Below are 17,571 nucleotides of genomic sequence, written 5' to 3' on the forward strand. Positions count from 1 at the left end.
ATAATATAATTTTAAAAGTTCGAGCTCGGTGCTTGACTCCTTGTCAAATAAATATACGGATCGACATGATACGCGGCATGCGGACGTGGGAACGGAAATCCGCTAAGAAATATATGGAATTCTTGGACATCTTACGGGCAGGATTGAAAATCCGCTTAGAAATAAATTTGCACGCATCCTTGTTAGTTACTGAATGACTGTCCTACACCAACTAAATGCATATTTGATCACGGAAAATCAAAACCAAGTTGGCGCAAGTCCAGTATTTCATGCGGGCTGGAGGTAAATTTTTGGCGACTAAATTTTGATCCCTAAAGGTTTACCTTCGGCAACTAAAAAAAATTTAGTCGAGAAAAGTATGGAGACGTGTGAGAAACCAAATAAACCCTAATTTTCTATTCTTCTATTCCGCTTTAACTCCTTGCCTTCACCCGCACGTCGCCTTCACCGAACTTCGCCCTCGCCCGTTCGCCCGTTTGCCATTCGCTCATCTCTTCGGCATCCACAGCAAGCGTCCCAAGGTACGTTCTGGAACTTGATTTAGCAGAGGCCGGGAGGGAGAGGGAGAGGTGGCCGGGGGTTGTCGGGGGTCGTCGGAAATTTGGAGGCGAGGTGGCCAGAAACCCAGGAATTTAGCAGAGGCCGCGGCCGGGAGGGAGAGGGAGAGGGAGAGGGAGAGGTGACCGGGGGTCGTCGGGGGTTGTCGGGAAATTTGGGGGCGAGGCGGCCAGAAACCCGGGAATTTAGCAGAGGCCGCTGCCGGGAGGGAGAGGGAGAGGGGAGAGGGAGAGGTGGCCGGGGGTCGTCGGGGGTTGTCGGGAAATTTGGAGGCGAGGCGGGAGAAGAAGAAGAAGAGGAGGGCTCCTCCTCCTTCGCTGCCGCCGCAGCCACCGCGGAGGGCTCCTCCTCCTTCGCTGCCGCCGCAGCACTGCGGAGGGCTTCTCGTCAGGGCAGCAGGGAGAGATAGCGAGGAGGCGAAGGGGATTTGGGGCAAGGGCTTTCTCTTGGGCCGGCAGGGAGAGAGAGCGACGAGGGATTTGGGGATATTAGTTTTGTTTTGGGTGGAGAGAAACAGAGGAGAGAAAGATAGGGGGATTGGAGATGGACTTCACTTTGGTTTTGGTCTTGGTTTTCCTTCCCTCACGTCACTCCTGATCCAGCTGGGCCATCGGGAAGAAAGATAGGGGGATTGGAGATGGACTTCTTAGAGGGTGGAGATTCTTTTGTTGAAGGGTTGCCGTGCTGTGGTGTAACTTGGGTATCGAAGAGGAGATGGGAGATGGGGGGAGATGGGAGATGGTGGGATGGAACTTCTTTTAAACTAAATATTTTTTCATGCTTCTATTCAAGGATTATATTTTTTCATGCTTCTATTCAAGGATTATATTAAACTGAAGACTTGTCTATCTTTGTTAGATTCATGCATCTTTGTTGAAATAGTATACTTGACAGCTATCTATTTTCATATCATTTTTTTAACTATTTTGTACTTATTAAAATTTATTATTATTATTATTATTATAAAAAAATGTCTCATTCACTTAGGCTCCCAAATATATTGGGCCGCTTCTGGTTTTGTGTTTTTTTTTTACGTTCTCTTTGTCTATCACTAGCAGGTTTGTCTTATGGCCTAAAGTATTTAAGTATTTTAGTAGGTTCATCATCAAAGCGCGTGCGGGGTAAGACAGTTGGGAAAGGAATTGATAAGCTCATTGCCCAGAATGGCAGAGAAAAGCTCTCTGTTCCAATACTTGATGAGTGGAATGCTTTGTGTGGTATTAATGCCCCAAAGGTAGCCAATCATAATATTTTCTTTAGATTTTTAATTTGTATTTTTTTGATGGTGAGATCAAAAGCTGGCAAAAAGAATAGGAAAAAGCTTGAGTATAATCATTATTCAGGATCTCGGTCATTTGTTGCAACAATGACTATACAGGTAATATGTTTTTGAATACGTACTGACTATATTTTTAGTGAACTGCCTGTGAAACAGTCTATGGGATAGTTTTGGCTATTGTAAAATAGACAATTTGCTGCAAGTATATTTTTGGAATCCTTTTATGCAAGTAGATCTGACAGTTATTCTAGTTTTCTTATTATGTAGTGGCTATATGCTAATCTAAATTACACTTTGCAGCAGGAGTTTAATGGTTCTGAAAACCTTGAATTTACAGAATTCTTCATCTTCTTCCACACCTAGTCGTGTGTCACAAGACCATATTGGAGAGTTGCAGAAACTTAAAGCTGAGATGGAGGAGATGAAGATGGAGCGTGAGGAGTTGCGGAGGCAATTGGAGCAGGAGAGGAGAGAGCATGAGGAGGAAAAGAAAGAACGAGAGGAAGAACAGAAGCAAATTGCACATCTTACAAGTTTGGTGACAGAGTTCTTAAAGGAAAAGACTCAAACGCACAAGTCATCTATCCATCATGATGGGGCCATGTATTCAACTGGTGGTACAAATACTCGTTGGTATGTATTCTCATTTATATTACGTAGGTTATTTAGAGATTTGGACCAAATTAAGCGAAATGTCATTGTGAACTTATACTTGAATTTTAAGTTTATTATTTTTCACATGTGGTTATTAATTATGTATTCTTTTTTGCTTTCTCAGATATATGGTGGAGTTATGAGCATGTAAAATCTAGTTTCTGGTATATGGATAGCTTTTGTTCAGATGATTATGGTGGAGTTGTCTACAAGCAGAATTCAGTTTTTGGTATAAGATTATTTTTGTCTACATGATGGTTGTTTGGATGAATAGCAAGATCAGATATTTTGGGATTTTTAATTTACATTTTGATGTGTTTGGTGATGATTATCACCTTAACATATGGTATGGATGAAACATTTTGATGTATGGTTAATAGGTATGCTTGACTTTAGACTTATAGATGATGATATTTATAATGAATGATTATGGATTCTCCAACATTGTGTATACTTCTATTTGGATGAGCAAATGTATTGTGCAATATGGATATTGGATAGGCTGTGTTGGTTGTACAGGATTTGGAACAAGCCCAAAAATAAATATTAAGCTTATAATTTGAATTGTTAATTAAATACAGGTTAATACTTTATGCCACCAAAAAATATTTGTTGCCAATGCATTCCAATACATTCTGCGACTAAACTATTAGCGGGGGAAGATAGATATTCAGTGACCATTTTTTTTTGTAACGGAGTATAAACCTTCCACGACCAGCTATTTGGTCAGCGTTGAAATTAGCGACAACAGATTTGGTCGCTGATAATTTTCTTTGGCAACCAAACGTTGGTCGTTGTTGGTGTACCTTAGGGGACCACACAATATTGATCGCCAAAACCTTTCAGTGACTAGGGTTCGGCAACGAAGGATATGCTAGTCGCGGAAAGATTTCGGCGACCAAATATGGCTATTCGGCAACTAGAATCTTAGTCGCTGAATATGTATTTTCTTGTAGTGAATGCATGAATTCTGTGTTCAAACAATGTTTGGTTCTCATTTGACAAAATCTCCCCATGATCTTTTCAATTTAAAAAAGAAATTCCACTTGCATTTTTTGAAAAAATAAGGGATTATAGGACCGAGAAGGTTTACCTAGCTAGAATGATATTTTCTAGCCTAACTGATCAAAAATCAAGCTTATCTCCCGCAAGCCAATTTCCTTAGGCAGCCTTCCCTTTCCCTCGGTCAGTTCCCACCTTCAAATGATGGAGAACATTTGGAAATGGGGCTCTTTTACTCCCGAGTGATATTGGCGATATCTCTCAATTTAGGTCCAGCTCAAGTTATTTTTGGGCCAAGCTGACCATGATCTGCTTCGAAGCCTCTCATTTGAGGTTAATTTGAGTGACTCTGGGGGTGTTTTCCCAAACTTATGCTCCCTTGTACTGCTAAGGGAAAGGAAATGTAATCAATTGGTGTTTCAGGTCTTGATTTCAACTTATTCTTTTCCTCCTTCGGATCACATTAAGCTCAAGAATTGCTTGTACGGTTGTACCCATTTCATTGTCCATCTTGGTGATTGCACGACATTTTCCAGCTCTATTCAAATGTTCATATGTTGTGGTAGGATGTGATTTGAGAAGCTGGTTAATTTCACTAATTACGATAGCAATATTTAAAACTGGAGACAAATAATAAATGTACCAATAGATCATTGAAATGGTAGCATCAATGTATAGTTCTCCATAAACCCCATTCAATTCAACATCAGTTCTAATGGAAGTGACAGAGCATGAGGGACCTAAAGGGTCACCTGTAGGGCTCCATGGAATCCACCATGACAGCAATTTTGTTCATAAATCAATTAAATATGTTATTAAACTCATAATGCATAAACCCACTTAAAGAACTCTCAAGCCAATCAAAAGATTTGTCAAACATATCTGGATGAAAAATATACAAACTATGACTCTTAATTGGACTCAAAAATCATGAGCAACACTTCCTAGTTTAACTCAAAACTCTACTCTAATCCCTTACTGAAACATAACTATTATTATTATGATTGTAACATACTTATTTCATTATTATTTTATTGTAATGATTTTTATTATAATCTATATATAATTGATGTAGTTAGAGGATCTTATGTCTCCCAACTATCTGAACAAAAAGGATACAACCAATCCATAAAAGAGATCTCTTCAGAACAATCCATATGATGGAAGACCAGCAAAACTCAAAAAGCGCAGTTGCACTGAAAGATATGCCAGGAAAGCCTGAAAGAAGATATCTCAAACCTCATATGAAGATCAATTGGTAGGATGGAACATATTCTGGGAGGCTGCCAGACCTCTAATACGTGGTTCACAAGTGTCCAGTGGAGCTAAATTTTGAGGATTTAATTAAGCAATGGTGAAAAGAGCAGCTTTGCACATCGAGAAGCAAGAGACAATAGGTTATTTCCAGACCTACTGTAGAAGCCATGTATAGCCCATGTAGCTTGTGAAGAAATGTGGTTGAAGAGTTGGATTCAAGAGATGGTTTTGTGATTGATGGTTTCTGTGAAGATGCACTGTAATACCTGAAACCACAATCCACTGGTTTGTGAGGAAAGCATATGTTTGGAGGTTGACTGTTTATTTGATAAAGCAAGCTCATAATATAGCTCGGACATTTTCTTCATAAAACTGTATGCCTGGCAGAGAGTGGATGATAAGCACCAAAACGAGGGTAGTATGCAGGAACTAATAGCGAAATGCATGCACAAGTCATTTACATACTTCAACTGCACGGACTCCCTACTGCATTAATTGCAGGTGAAATTGGAGCAGATGTCTGAAATTATTGCAAGTGGATCTGTAAAATTTTACCTAATGGTACTAAAATTAAACTGCCACATTAAAATATAATTAATTAATCCGGCATTGAAAGTTGGGCAAGATGAGACTGTTGAATGGATTTGAATATGAATATAATCATATCCAGACTCCGTTGGCTAATGACCAGTTCTATCATGCTACATATTTGTATAAATATCATTTATTCATTCTTAAATGGAAACCATCAGATTAAGAAAATCAATATGATAGTTGTAGAAGTGATGCTGTATTTAGTTCCTACTAGGTGCGAAAAAGATAGAATCCATACATGTGAGCCTTGTAAATTCAATAGATACAATAGCATAAATTTGTTTCTTTTGAAACCAATGCTTCGTTTTATATATTGAAGGTGTTCAGATGCATAATATCAAGCGAAACCATACTTTTGGGAGCTTCGTTAATGGATCAGGATCTGAGCCAGAATCCTATTAGAAATGCGAGAAACCAGGCGTACCCAGTTTGGTTTCACATCTTTCTTGCCTGATTCTTGTAAGCTGCCAGTTATTCCAGAAGCTTTTCGAAAGATCTATAAGCTTCTAGCAGGATCTGAATTCAGTTTATCCCAACTGAATTCAGTTCATTTCAAACTGTTGTAACTGTTTCCAGTTAATCAACAGTTGAACTTTGGCTAATTAGCTATAAATACATACATTGTAAAGTCTTGATGTAATGAATAAGATGATATTCAAACTCTTCTCCCAGTTCACTGTCTTCTGAATATTTCATTGTATCAGCATAGTTTCAGTGCCGTGCCAGTAATTTCTAGGAATGTATCAGCTACAGTAAATTCAATACATCTTCTTCAAATCTCTTCATGGTATCAGAGCAGGGGTCCAGATCAACTCGTCATGATCCACTAGTTCATTAAGATCTACTAATAAGATCAAAAGATCTTAAGGTGTGATTTTTTTTTTTTCATGTCCTTGAGGTCGGATGACATTGTAGTACTACTCCCTCCTCTTGAGAGTGATTCTATGGCATCACCTGCATCAGTGAATCATCCCAGATCCGATGAAGCATTCCAGTCTTCTGCAGATCAGGTTATATCTCCCAAACTTAAATTCTTGACTTCAAGGATTCAATCCCTTATACCCAATCAACTTACCACTGAAAATTATCTTGTCTGGAAATCCCAAATCACTCGAGTGTTCAAAGCAAGTGGATTTTTTGGGTTTCTAGATGGTTCATCAACTTGTCAACAATCTTCATCTAGTTCTGAATTTGATGCTTGGTTTTTGACCGATCAGTTCTTAGCTGTGGCTTTGAATTCAACCATTTCTTCTTCTATATTACCCTATGTGATTAATCTTGAGCATTGCTATCAAATTTGGGCTGCATTGGACTGTCGTTTAAATTCCTCAACTAGATCTCATGTCATTCAATTAAAGAATGAGCTTCACAATATTCGGAAGCAAGATCTATCAATGCAGCAGTATTTAAATGAAATCAAGACTAAGGTAGATGCTCTTGCAGCAGCTGGATCCAAGTTAGATACGGAGGATGTGGTGCTATATGTTTTGAATGGACTTCCAGCTGCTTATGATTCCTTTTCTACTGCCATTAGAACTCGGTCATCAGCTATTTCTTTGGATGAACTCTATGCTCTGTTAAGTAGTGAAGAGATTATCTTGACTAACAAGGACAAACAACAGTCCTCTGTCGACTCTGCTTTTGCACTATTTTCAATTCGTGGCAGAGGTCGTGGGCGTTTTTCCTTCACCAACCGAGGACGAGGCAGGTCAAGAACATCCGGATGGCCTTTTCCAGGTCGAAATAGAGATCAGCGAAATTTCTTGGAATGTCAAATTTGTAGTAAACGAGGTCATTCTGCTGTAAACTGTTGGCACAGGATGGATGCCAATTACAGTAGCCCAGGTTGGCCACGCATGGATTCTTCTTCCAATGTATCATCAGCAACTCCTCCTCAGGCTTTTCTAGCAAATTCAACTTCTCAAGCTTCATCTGGAGGTTCTTCTACATCAACAAGAACTGGGGATTGGATCATTGACAGTGGCGCTACGGCACATATGACACCTGAGCAATCAGTTCTTCATCACCCTATTTCCTACAGTGGGTCTGAACAAGTAGCACTTGGGAATGGAGCTTCTATTCCTATTCATCATCTGGGTTCTGGTATCCTTCCTACACCATCTCATTCCTTCAAACTGTCTCATCTTCTTCATGCTCCACATGTTAGATGTATGCCCTAGAAGCCAATTTGGCTGACACATTGATGATTCTAGGGACATAATTTTGTACTTGACTATTTATTATTGAATAAATAAAAGGCATCTTTTTCATTCATATTGTTTATGTGTCTATGAATCGTCCAAGAAATTAATAAGATGATGATACATATTCTCAAGAGTTGAGAATTTGAGCCATGTATCATTGGTGATTAATTTCTAAATGCTCCTGATCAATGGATCATCACGAGGACGGTGATCGATCCAATCAGTGCACAGATCACTTTCCTTCTGGATGGACGAGACTTGAGTCCACAGTGTAGGGACACTGAAGTGATAGTGCAGGTGCTTGTTAGAGAACAAGGGTACTGAGCGTGACCAAGACAAGAAGTCACTTGGATGTCTATCCACTCGTCAGTGACTTACTTGATGTTGCAGTAGTGTGACTGGTCCTTTGACCTGCGGTGCTTCGGCTACTCACAGTGAGGTTATTGTAGTTTGACTGCACACATACATGGTCTCTAGCCATATGGGTCCATGCAGTGTAGATTGGTTGCAGTAGGTTCACTGTAGGAGTAGGGTATGCACCTATAAGGAATCTATCGACCTTGATAGAAGAGGAGTGATCCTATGTGATTTGTTAGACTGAGTTCTAAGACCTTGGCCAGGGCAGTAAAGTGGAGAAAGAGTTTTCCACTATCGAACTCAAGTCGAATAAATCTTGACATATGACAGACGATGGGGTTTGACGAGTTGTCCATGACCTCCGTCCTGTAGGGATCCACGATAGTAGGACTGTATCACATGTTAACTGCACCTAGAGGTTCATCTTTCCATTCTGCTGGGTAGCCACTACATGCTGCTAGGTGTCACTGGTGGATGGTGGGACTCATAGGGATTATCTTGATGATCGATAAACCCTAATGAGTTGAGTTGGAATCGTTCCAACCCATTGAAAGGAGTTTTCAATGATATAGTGATAGAGATCACAATATATCTCACTACCAGTCAGAATAGAACCTATGGGGTCACACACACTAGAAGTATTGACCGATCCGATGGTTGAAATCGTGATTAGGAATCACAAGTAATCAATTTGATTGATAAGAAGTTGAAGAAGGAAAGGGAATTAATTAATTGGACTTGAAACAAGAATCCTACTTTGGGTAGGATTCCTAGAGTCCTAATTGGATTAGGACTGGAAATCCTAGTTGGAGTAGGACTGGGATTCCTATTTGGAATAGGATTCCTACAATCCTAATGAGATTAGGAACTTTGAATTAAAATTGGATTCCTACTTGGAGTAGGATTCCTAGAAATCCTAATTGGATTAGGACTTCGAATTCAAATAAAGTCCTAATTGGATTAGGACTAAAATTAAACAAATCCTAATTGGATTAGGATTCCTTAAGTCTAAATTAATTATTAATCTAATGAATCAACATGACTCCTAATTGGATTAGGATTGAAGAGTTCAATTGAGTCATGGTTCATTCAAGTCCTAATTGGATTAGGACTAGCATAGATTGAACCCAATTGGCTAATCCTAATTGGATTGGGATTAAACCATGAGAGAGGCACCTAATCCTCTTTGGAAGAGGATTAGGTTAACCAAGTAAGAGGGACATCAGCCCCTCTCACAAGGCTAGGGCGACATGAAGAAGAGGGGGGCCGGCGCCCCCTCTTTGGAAAATTGTCTTGGAGCTCCTAATTGTTAGGAGCTCCAAACCTTATTAAAAGAGGACTAGGGCCGGCGCCCTAGGTGAAGCCTTTTCTTCCTCCTCTTGCTGCCGCCACCAGCCTCTCTTCCCCCTTGGTTCAGCCGCAAGCAAAGGGAGAGCAAGGTCCAAGCGTTGGCGTCATCCTCTTCCTCCAATCCTTCTTCCAACGCAGGGAAAAGAAAGAAGGCTGCAGAAGCTGTGTTCTTCTTCCTTGAGTTCCTTCTTCTTCTTCCTCCTCTCAAGCACTTTCAAGAGTTGAAAGAAAGAGAAGAGATCAGCCATCAAAGAAGTCTCTGCAAGGGAGCTAGCACCCCGGGGAGACAAGAAAGCTTTGATCGGTCCTCTGCTTCGTGTGGATACCCGTAGAGGCCGGACGTTTGAACGGCTTCAAGCGAACCCTCTTCCTAAAACCACGAATTCAGATTCGCGGTGATCATCTACCCGCGCAAGGTGAAGATTTGATCTTCCTATTAGTTTTAAAAGTTTTAATTCTTACCTAATTACGAAAGGTCTCGAAACAACGTTCATGCGATGCACGTCGAACCCGTGCATGCCGATTCCGCTGCCATCTAAAAAATTTTTGAAATATCAGCGGCATGGGCGGGTTCCCAACAGTGGTATCAGAGCCTAGGCTTCGTAGATTAAGGTAAGAATTAAATATCTAAAGGCTTATTAGATCTGAAAATTGATTGATCATGCATGCTGAAAAATTCTGCATGCAGATTTTTCAGGGGTGCTGATTTTTACATGCTGATTTTTATGTGATAAAAAGATGATTCTAATTGCATTGTTAATGGGATTACAAAGTTTAGAATCATGATTAGCATGATCAGCGACCTATGTCATGATATAATCAGTTAGTTTTCAGATCTGAAATTATAATTGTAGCATACGGTGATGATCATAGGATTCAAACCCTTTTTGGTATCAAATGTAATGACCTGCGATGTGATCTGCGATGTCATGTAAATTTTACAGATGCTTGCATGCATCTTATTTGATGTTTTGAGAGGCCTGCGTGCCTCCTAAAAGGAGATGTAATTTATTTTTATTTTTATTTTACATCTGGTTGTATTTCTGTGATGTGATGTACATCAACGATCAAGTTGAAGCAAAGGCATGAGATGAAAGGTGATCTAAGCGGTTGATGGCGATGGGATCAAGAGTTGATCAAGGATCGAATCAAGGAAGCTTGGAACCAATTCAAGAGTTGAAGACCACTTGATCGATTGATGTGCATGTGCTTGTAATACGACCTAATTAGAATCCATGATCATCACCTAGTTAAAGTTTAGCTTTAATTATTGCCGCGATTATAACTGCCTGCAATGCGCCGTTTGCATGTGATGTGAATGAGAGTCGGGTAGATAGGTCTACATGTGATGTAGCAAACCCAATTGAGACCTAAATCAAAACCTCCTCAATCAAGTCGAGAGTGAACCGACATGAGCAAGTCATATTAGATTAATTGATCTAATTGGTGTCTAGGAAAGCATGAAAGGTGGTTACTTAATTAGGACCTTACTCTCTGAGTAAGGGGAGCCTCCCACCTGCTTACCTGGCCAATTGTTCGATTACCTTTTATGAAAGGCTCAAGTTGCAAACACTAAGACCTGATTAACCAATATTAAGTCAATAGGTCTTCCACTGTAGTAGAGCTGCTAAGGCCTTTCTGATGTTGACTTGTCTCGGCTGGATACAGTGGTCAAGTTGCATCGGGGGGCTGGACCTCTCTATAGACATGAGATGTTGTAGGGTAAAGGTGGGGTTGGGCACCAATAACTGTTAGGTGAGGACCCAATGACGACTTTATTCCTACGGTTATACGGTGGGTCTGACTTAACTAAGAAATGGGACCAATAACTGTTAGGTGAGGTCTTCATGGCTTAGAGACCAAGTTGCACTGCAACATGCTTGAGAAGCATTGTACAAGAGTTGTACACTCATCCATCTATGTGTCACCAATAACTGTTAGGTGAGGTGGCATGTAAATCGGTGGGACCGCAGTACCCATTAGAAACCCTAGTCGTGTGGGATTTCCGTTTTCCTACCAGGGGAGTGTGAGGAATTCGAGAAAATAGTGGGAGTCATATTTGTTCTAAAAGACCTTAGGACAGATTAGGATCAAGTACAAGAGTCTAACTAGAATCTTTACTCTCTGCAGATACAATGTCGGCTTCAAACCCTTTGACCCGTATTCTTGAGACCAACCGACTGACTGGAACCAATTACAAGGACTGGCTTAGAAATCTCAAAATAGTTTTGGACTGTGAGAAGATAGGCTATATACTCGATTCAGATATCCCCACATTACCAGCACGTCCCACTGATGTTCAGCGTGAGATGCATAAAAAGTGGTTGGATGATGACATTAGAGTAAAATGCTATATGATGGCATCTATGTCTAATGAACTCCAATGCCAGCATGAAAATATAAAGACTGCTAGGGACATACTGGCACACCTACAAGAGTTGTATGGTGAGCAGAGTCGCACAGCTCGTTTTGAAGTGTCCAAGAGGCTTTTCAAAGCGAAGATGCGCGAAGGGCAGTCTGTCCATGATCACGGTCTGACCATGATTAAGGACCTAGAGGAGCTTGAGAAGCTCGGTATGGACATGCACAAGGAATTGCAAGTGGATTTGATCCTACAGTCACTTCCTGATTCATTTGGTCAGTTTATAGTAAACTACCACATGAATAAGATTGAATGCACTAAGACTGAACTAATCAACATGTTGGTAACTGCTGAGGGAGCCTTGAAAGGTTCAAGGGGCAATGTCCTCGCTGCTGAGTTGACTTCTGGTTCCAAGAGAAAGTCTACTTGGAAGAAAAAGAAGCCTGCAAAGAAGCAGAAGAAAGACAAGAAGCCAAAGAAGGAAGTTCAAAAGAAAAGGGCTAACGACAAAGGAAAATGTTTCCACTGCAATGTCGAAGGCCACTGGAAGAGAAACTGTCCTTCATACCTCGAGAGCCTGAAGAACAAGAAAGGTGACACACCTTCAGAAGGTATAGACTTGCTCATTATTGAAACTAATCTAACGGTTTCTTCTACTTCTAGTTGGGTTATAGATTCTGGTTCTAGTGCTCATTTGTGCACTACCATGCAGGGTCTAAAGGAAAGTAGAAGGCTGGCGGAAGGTGCGGTAACCCTTCGGGTTGGCAACGGGGCAAAAGTTGCTGCTGTGGCTGTGGGCACCTACCATCTGCGACTACCGTCTGGATTTAGTTTAATACTTAGAGACTGTTATTATGTACCTGTTGCTAGCAGAAATTTGATTTCTGTTTCATATCTAGCACAGGAAGGTCATGTTTTTACATTTGACAAAGACTGCCGTTCTATTTATTTAAGAAATAAAATAGTCGCACGTGGTTTCATGATTGACAGTCTCTATCATTTACATATGGATGTATCTGTGAATGTTACCGAGCAAGATGTGAGTGCCAAAGGATCCAAAAGATCCAGAGATGAGATAAACCAAAGATATTTGTGGCACCTCAGACTTGGCCATATTGGAGAAGATAGGATGAACAAAATGGATAAAGATGGGCTCTTAGGCTCATTGACTTCCGAGTCATATCCAGTTTGCGAGTCCTGTCTTCAAGGAAAGATGGCTAGACTGCCCTTTGTAGGACATGGGGAGAGGACCACCGAAATACTTACCCTAGTACATACAGATGTATGTGGCCCATTCGATGTGCTAGCCAGGGGACGTTATTCATACTTCATTACCTTTACCGATGATTATTCACGGTATGGGTATGTGTATCTTATGAGACACAAGTCTGACTCTTTTGAAAAGTTCAAAGAGTTCAAGAATGAAGTAGAAAAACAAACTGAAAAACCTCTTAAGGCTCTTCGATCAGATCGAGGAGGAGAATACCTTAGTGGGGAATTTCGGGACTATCTCAAAGAAAACGGCATAGTCTCACAATGGACACCTCCGGGTACACCTCAACTCAACGGAGTGTCAGAGAGGAGGAATCGGACCCTATTGGATATGGTCAGGTCCATGATGAGCTTCACTGATTTACCTATGTTTCTTTGGGGAGATGCCTTACTCACAGCGATTTATTTATTGAATAGAGTTCCCTCTAAATCCGTTCCTACCACACCGTATGAGATATGGCATGGTAAGAAACCAAGTCTGGGTCATCTCAAGATTTGGGGGTGTCCGGCCCACGTCAAGCGACTACAGGCGGACAAGTTAGAGGCTAGGACCATAAGTGCTCGTTTTATAGGATATCCTAAAGAGTCATTAGGATACAATTTTTACGTCTCAGAGGATCACAATGTGTTTGTGAGCCGTCATGCCATCTTCTTGGAAAATCAGTTTATCCTTGATAGAGGCAGTGGGAGGAAAATTGAGCTTGAAGAGAAAGTCTCTGAAAAGCAACGAGTCATGGATCCTATAGAACCTATTCATAAGGAACCAGTACACGATGTCCCTCAACCACCTCGTAGATCTAGTAGGGTCTCCCATCCTCCCGATAGATACTTAGGTATACTAGAAGAGGATACCGAGGAAATGTTCCTAGTGGGAGATAGGGATCACATACAGGATCCCAAAACCTACAACGAGGCGATATCTGATATCGATTCCGAGAAATGGCTGAAAGCTATGAAGTCAGAGATAGACTCCATGCATTCCAACCAAGTCTGGACCTTAGTAGATCCACCAGAAGGTATTGTACCTATTGGATGCAAATGGATCTACAAAAGGAAAATAGGTTCGGATGGAGAGGTAGAGACCTATAAGGCAAGGCTTGTGGCGAAAGGGTATAGTCAGCGCGAAGGTATTGACTATCAGGAGACCTTTTCACCTGTAGCCATGCTAAAATCCATCCGGACATTGCTTGCCATTGCAGCATTTCATGACTATGAAATCTGGCAGATGGATGTGAAAACTGCTTTCCTGAATGGATATCTTGATGAAGATATCTATATGGAACAGCCTTTGGGTTTCACTTCCAGTGATGGAGATCACAAGGTCTGCAAGCTGCAAAGGTCCATCTATGGACTAAAGCAAGCCTCTCGGAGTTGGAACACTCGTTTCGATGATGCAATCAAAACGTTTGATTTCATCAAAAACGAAGAGGAACCATGTGTTTATAAAAAGGTTAGTGGGAGTGCTGTCATTTTTCTCGTACTGTACGTAGATGACATTCTCCTGATTGGGAATAATATTCCCATGTTAACCTCGGTCAAGGTCTGGTTGTCAAAAGAATTCTCCATGAAAGACCTTGGGGAAGCATCCTATATTTTGGGAATAAAGGTCTATAGAGATAGATCTAAAAGAATGCTTGGCCTTTCACAGAAGATGTACATAGAAAAGGTGCTGAAGAGATTCAACACATGAGCAAGATTTCCTATGCATCGGCAATAGGAAGCCTCATGTATGCCATGCTGTGTACACAACCTGATATAGCTCTTGCTGTGAGTGTCACAAGCAGATATCAGTCGGATCCAGGCAAGAAGCACTGGATAGCTGTGAAAGAACAGTCTTAAGTACTTGAGAAGAACTAAGGACATGTTCTTGGTCTTTGGGAGAAGATCAGAGTTGAAGGTAGAAGGATGCACACATATTGATGATAGAAAGTCTACATCAGAATATGTGCAATTGTGGTTCAGTAAATTGGAAGAGTTCCAAACAACCGATCATTATAGATTCTACCTTAGAAGCTGAATGTTAAGCCGTATCTAAGGGTGCAGTGGAAACCTTCTGATTAAAAGTTAATTGCAGAGATAGGTGTAATGTCATTAGATGCCATAACACTTTACTGCGATAACATTGGCACCATAGCACTAGCTATGGAGCCATGGTCTCATCAGAAATTCAAGCACATAGAGCGGCGCTTCCATTTCATACGCGACTATGATGTAGAGGTGCAGAGAGTAGACTCCGCGGATAACGTGGCAGACCCTTTTACTAAACAGCTGAGTCAGCAAAAGACTGAAGCCCACCTTGAGAAGATGGGCCTAAGATATATGACCAATTGGCTTTAGTGCAAGTGGGAGATTGTTAGATGTATGCCCTAGAAGCCAATTTGGCTGACACATTGATGATTCTAGGGACATAATTTTGTACTTGACTATTTATTATTGAATAAATAAAAGGCATCTTTTTCATTCATATTGTTTATGTGTCTATGAATCGTCCAAGAAATTAATAAGATGATGATACATATTCTCAAGAGTTGAGAATTTGAGCCATGTATCATTGGTGATTAATTTCTAAATGCTCCTGATCAATGGATCATCACGAGGACGGTGATCGATCCAATCAGTGCACAGATCACTTTCCTTCTGGATGGACGAGACTTGAGTCCACAGTGTAGGGACACTGAAGTGATAGTGCAGGTGCTTGTTAGAGAACAAGGGTACTGAGCGTGACCAAGACAAGAAGTCACTTGGATGTCTATCCACTCGTCAGTGACTTACTTGATGTTGCAGTAGTGTGACTGGTCCTTTGACCTGCGGTGCTTCGGCTACTCACAGTGAGGTTATTGTAGTTTGACTGCACACATACATGGTCTCTAGCCATATGGGTCCATGCAGTGTAGATTGGTTGCAGTAGGTTCACTGTAGGAGTAGGGTATGCACCTATAAGGAATCTATCGACCTTGATAGAAGAGGAGTGATCCTATGTGATTTGTTAGACTGAGTTCTAAGACCTTGGCCAGGGCAGTAAAGTGGAGAAAGAGTTTTCCACTATCGAACTCAAGTCGAATAAATCTTGACATATGACAGACGATGGGGTTTGACGAGTTGTCCATGACCTCCGTCCTGTAGGGATCCACGATAGTAGGACTGTATCACATGTTAACTGCACCTAGAGGTTCATCTTTCCATTCTGCTGGGTAGCCACTACATGCTGCTAGGTGTCACTGGTGGATGGTGGGACTCATAGGGATTATCTTGATGATCGATAAACCCTAATGAGTTGAGTTGGAATCGTTCCAACCCATTGAAAGGAGTTTTCAATGATATAGTGATAGAGATCACAATATATCTCACTACCAGTCAGAATAGAACCTATGGGGTCACACACACTAGAAGTATTGACCGATCCGATGGTTGAAATCGTGATTAGGAATCACAAGTAATCAATTTGATTGATAAGAAGTTGAAGAAGGAAAGGGAATTAATTAATTGGACTTGAAACAAGAATCCTACTTTGGGTAGGATTCCTAGAGTCCTAATTGGATTAGGACTGGAAATCCTAGTTGGAGTAGGACTGGGATTCCTATTTGGAATAGGATTCCTACAATCCTAATGAGATTAGGAACTTTGAATTAAAATTGGATTCCTACTTGGAGTAGGATTCCTAGAAATCCTAATTGGATTAGGACTTCGAATTCAAATAAAGTCCTAATTGGATTAGGACTAAAATTAAACAAATCCTAATTGGATTAGGATTCCTTAAGTCTAAATTAATTATTAATCTAATGAATCAACATGACTCCTAATTGGATTAGGATTGAAGAGTTCAATTGAGTCATGGTTCATTCAAGTCCTAATTGGATTAGGACTAGCATAGATTGAACCCAATTGGCTAATCCTAATTGGATTGGGATTAAACCATGAGAGAGGCACCTAATCCTCTTTGGAAGAGGATTAGGTTAACCAAGTAAGAGGGACATCAGCCCCTCTCACAAGGCTAGGGCGACATGAAGAAGAGGGGGGCCGGCGCCCCCTCTTTGGAAAATTGTCTTGGAGCTCCTAATTGTTAGGAGCTCCAAACCTTATTAAAAGAGGACTAGGGCCGGCGCCCTAGGTGAAGCCTTTTCTTCCTCCTCTTGCTGCCGCCACCAGCCTCTCTTCCCCCTTGGTTCAGCCGCAAGCAAAGGGAGAGCAAGGTCCAAGCGTTGGCGTCATCCTCTTCCTCCAATCCTTCTTCCAACGCAGGGAAAAGAAAGAAGGCTGCAGAAGCTGTGTTCTTCTTCCTTGAGTTCCTTCTTCTTCTTCCTCCTCTCAAGCACTTTCAAGAGTTGAAAGAAAGAGAAGAGATCAGCCATCAAAGAAGTCTCTGCAAGGGAGCTAGCACCCCGGGGAGACAAGAAAGCTTTGATCGGTCCTCTGCTTCGTGTGGATACCCGTAGAGGCCGGACGTTTGAACGGCTTCAAGCGAACCCTCTTCCTAAAACCACGAATTCAGATTCGCGGTGATCATCTACCCGCGCAAGGTGAAGATTTGATCTTCCTATTAGTTTTAAAAGTTTTAATTCTTACCTAATTACGAAAGGTCTCGAAACAACGTTCATGCGATGCACGTCGAACCCGTGCATGCCGATTCCGCTGCCATCTAAAAAATTTTTGAAATATCAGCGGCATGGGCGGGTTCCCAACAC

The 17,571-nt window shown here is 41.2% G+C and overlaps 1 long non-coding RNA gene across 3 annotated transcripts; it reads left to right on the forward strand.

The window, feature by feature from the left end:
• Positions 1–297: 297 nt before the first annotated feature.
• On the forward strand, positions 298–2,933 carry LOC149753276 (uncharacterized). 3 transcript variants are annotated; one of them, XR_016395709.1, is made up of 3 exons: positions 298–521; positions 1,653–2,470; positions 2,616–2,933. It is a non-coding gene; the product is annotated as an uncharacterized LOC149753276 (long non-coding RNA). The 3 variants fall into 3 exon arrangements; XR_016395710.1 differs by having other exon boundaries at positions 1,656–2,470; XR_016395708.1 differs by lacking the exon at positions 298–521 and having other exon boundaries at positions 530–2,470.
• The last annotated feature ends 14,638 nt before the right edge of the window (positions 2,934–17,571 follow it).

This window comes from Phoenix dactylifera, chromosome 6 (genome assembly GCF_051530095.1).
Source record: "Phoenix dactylifera cultivar Ajwa chromosome 6, Ajwa_hap1_PhDact_Kaust_v1.1, whole genome shotgun sequence".
NCBI lineage: Eukaryota > Viridiplantae > Streptophyta > Magnoliopsida > Arecales > Arecaceae > Phoenix > Phoenix dactylifera.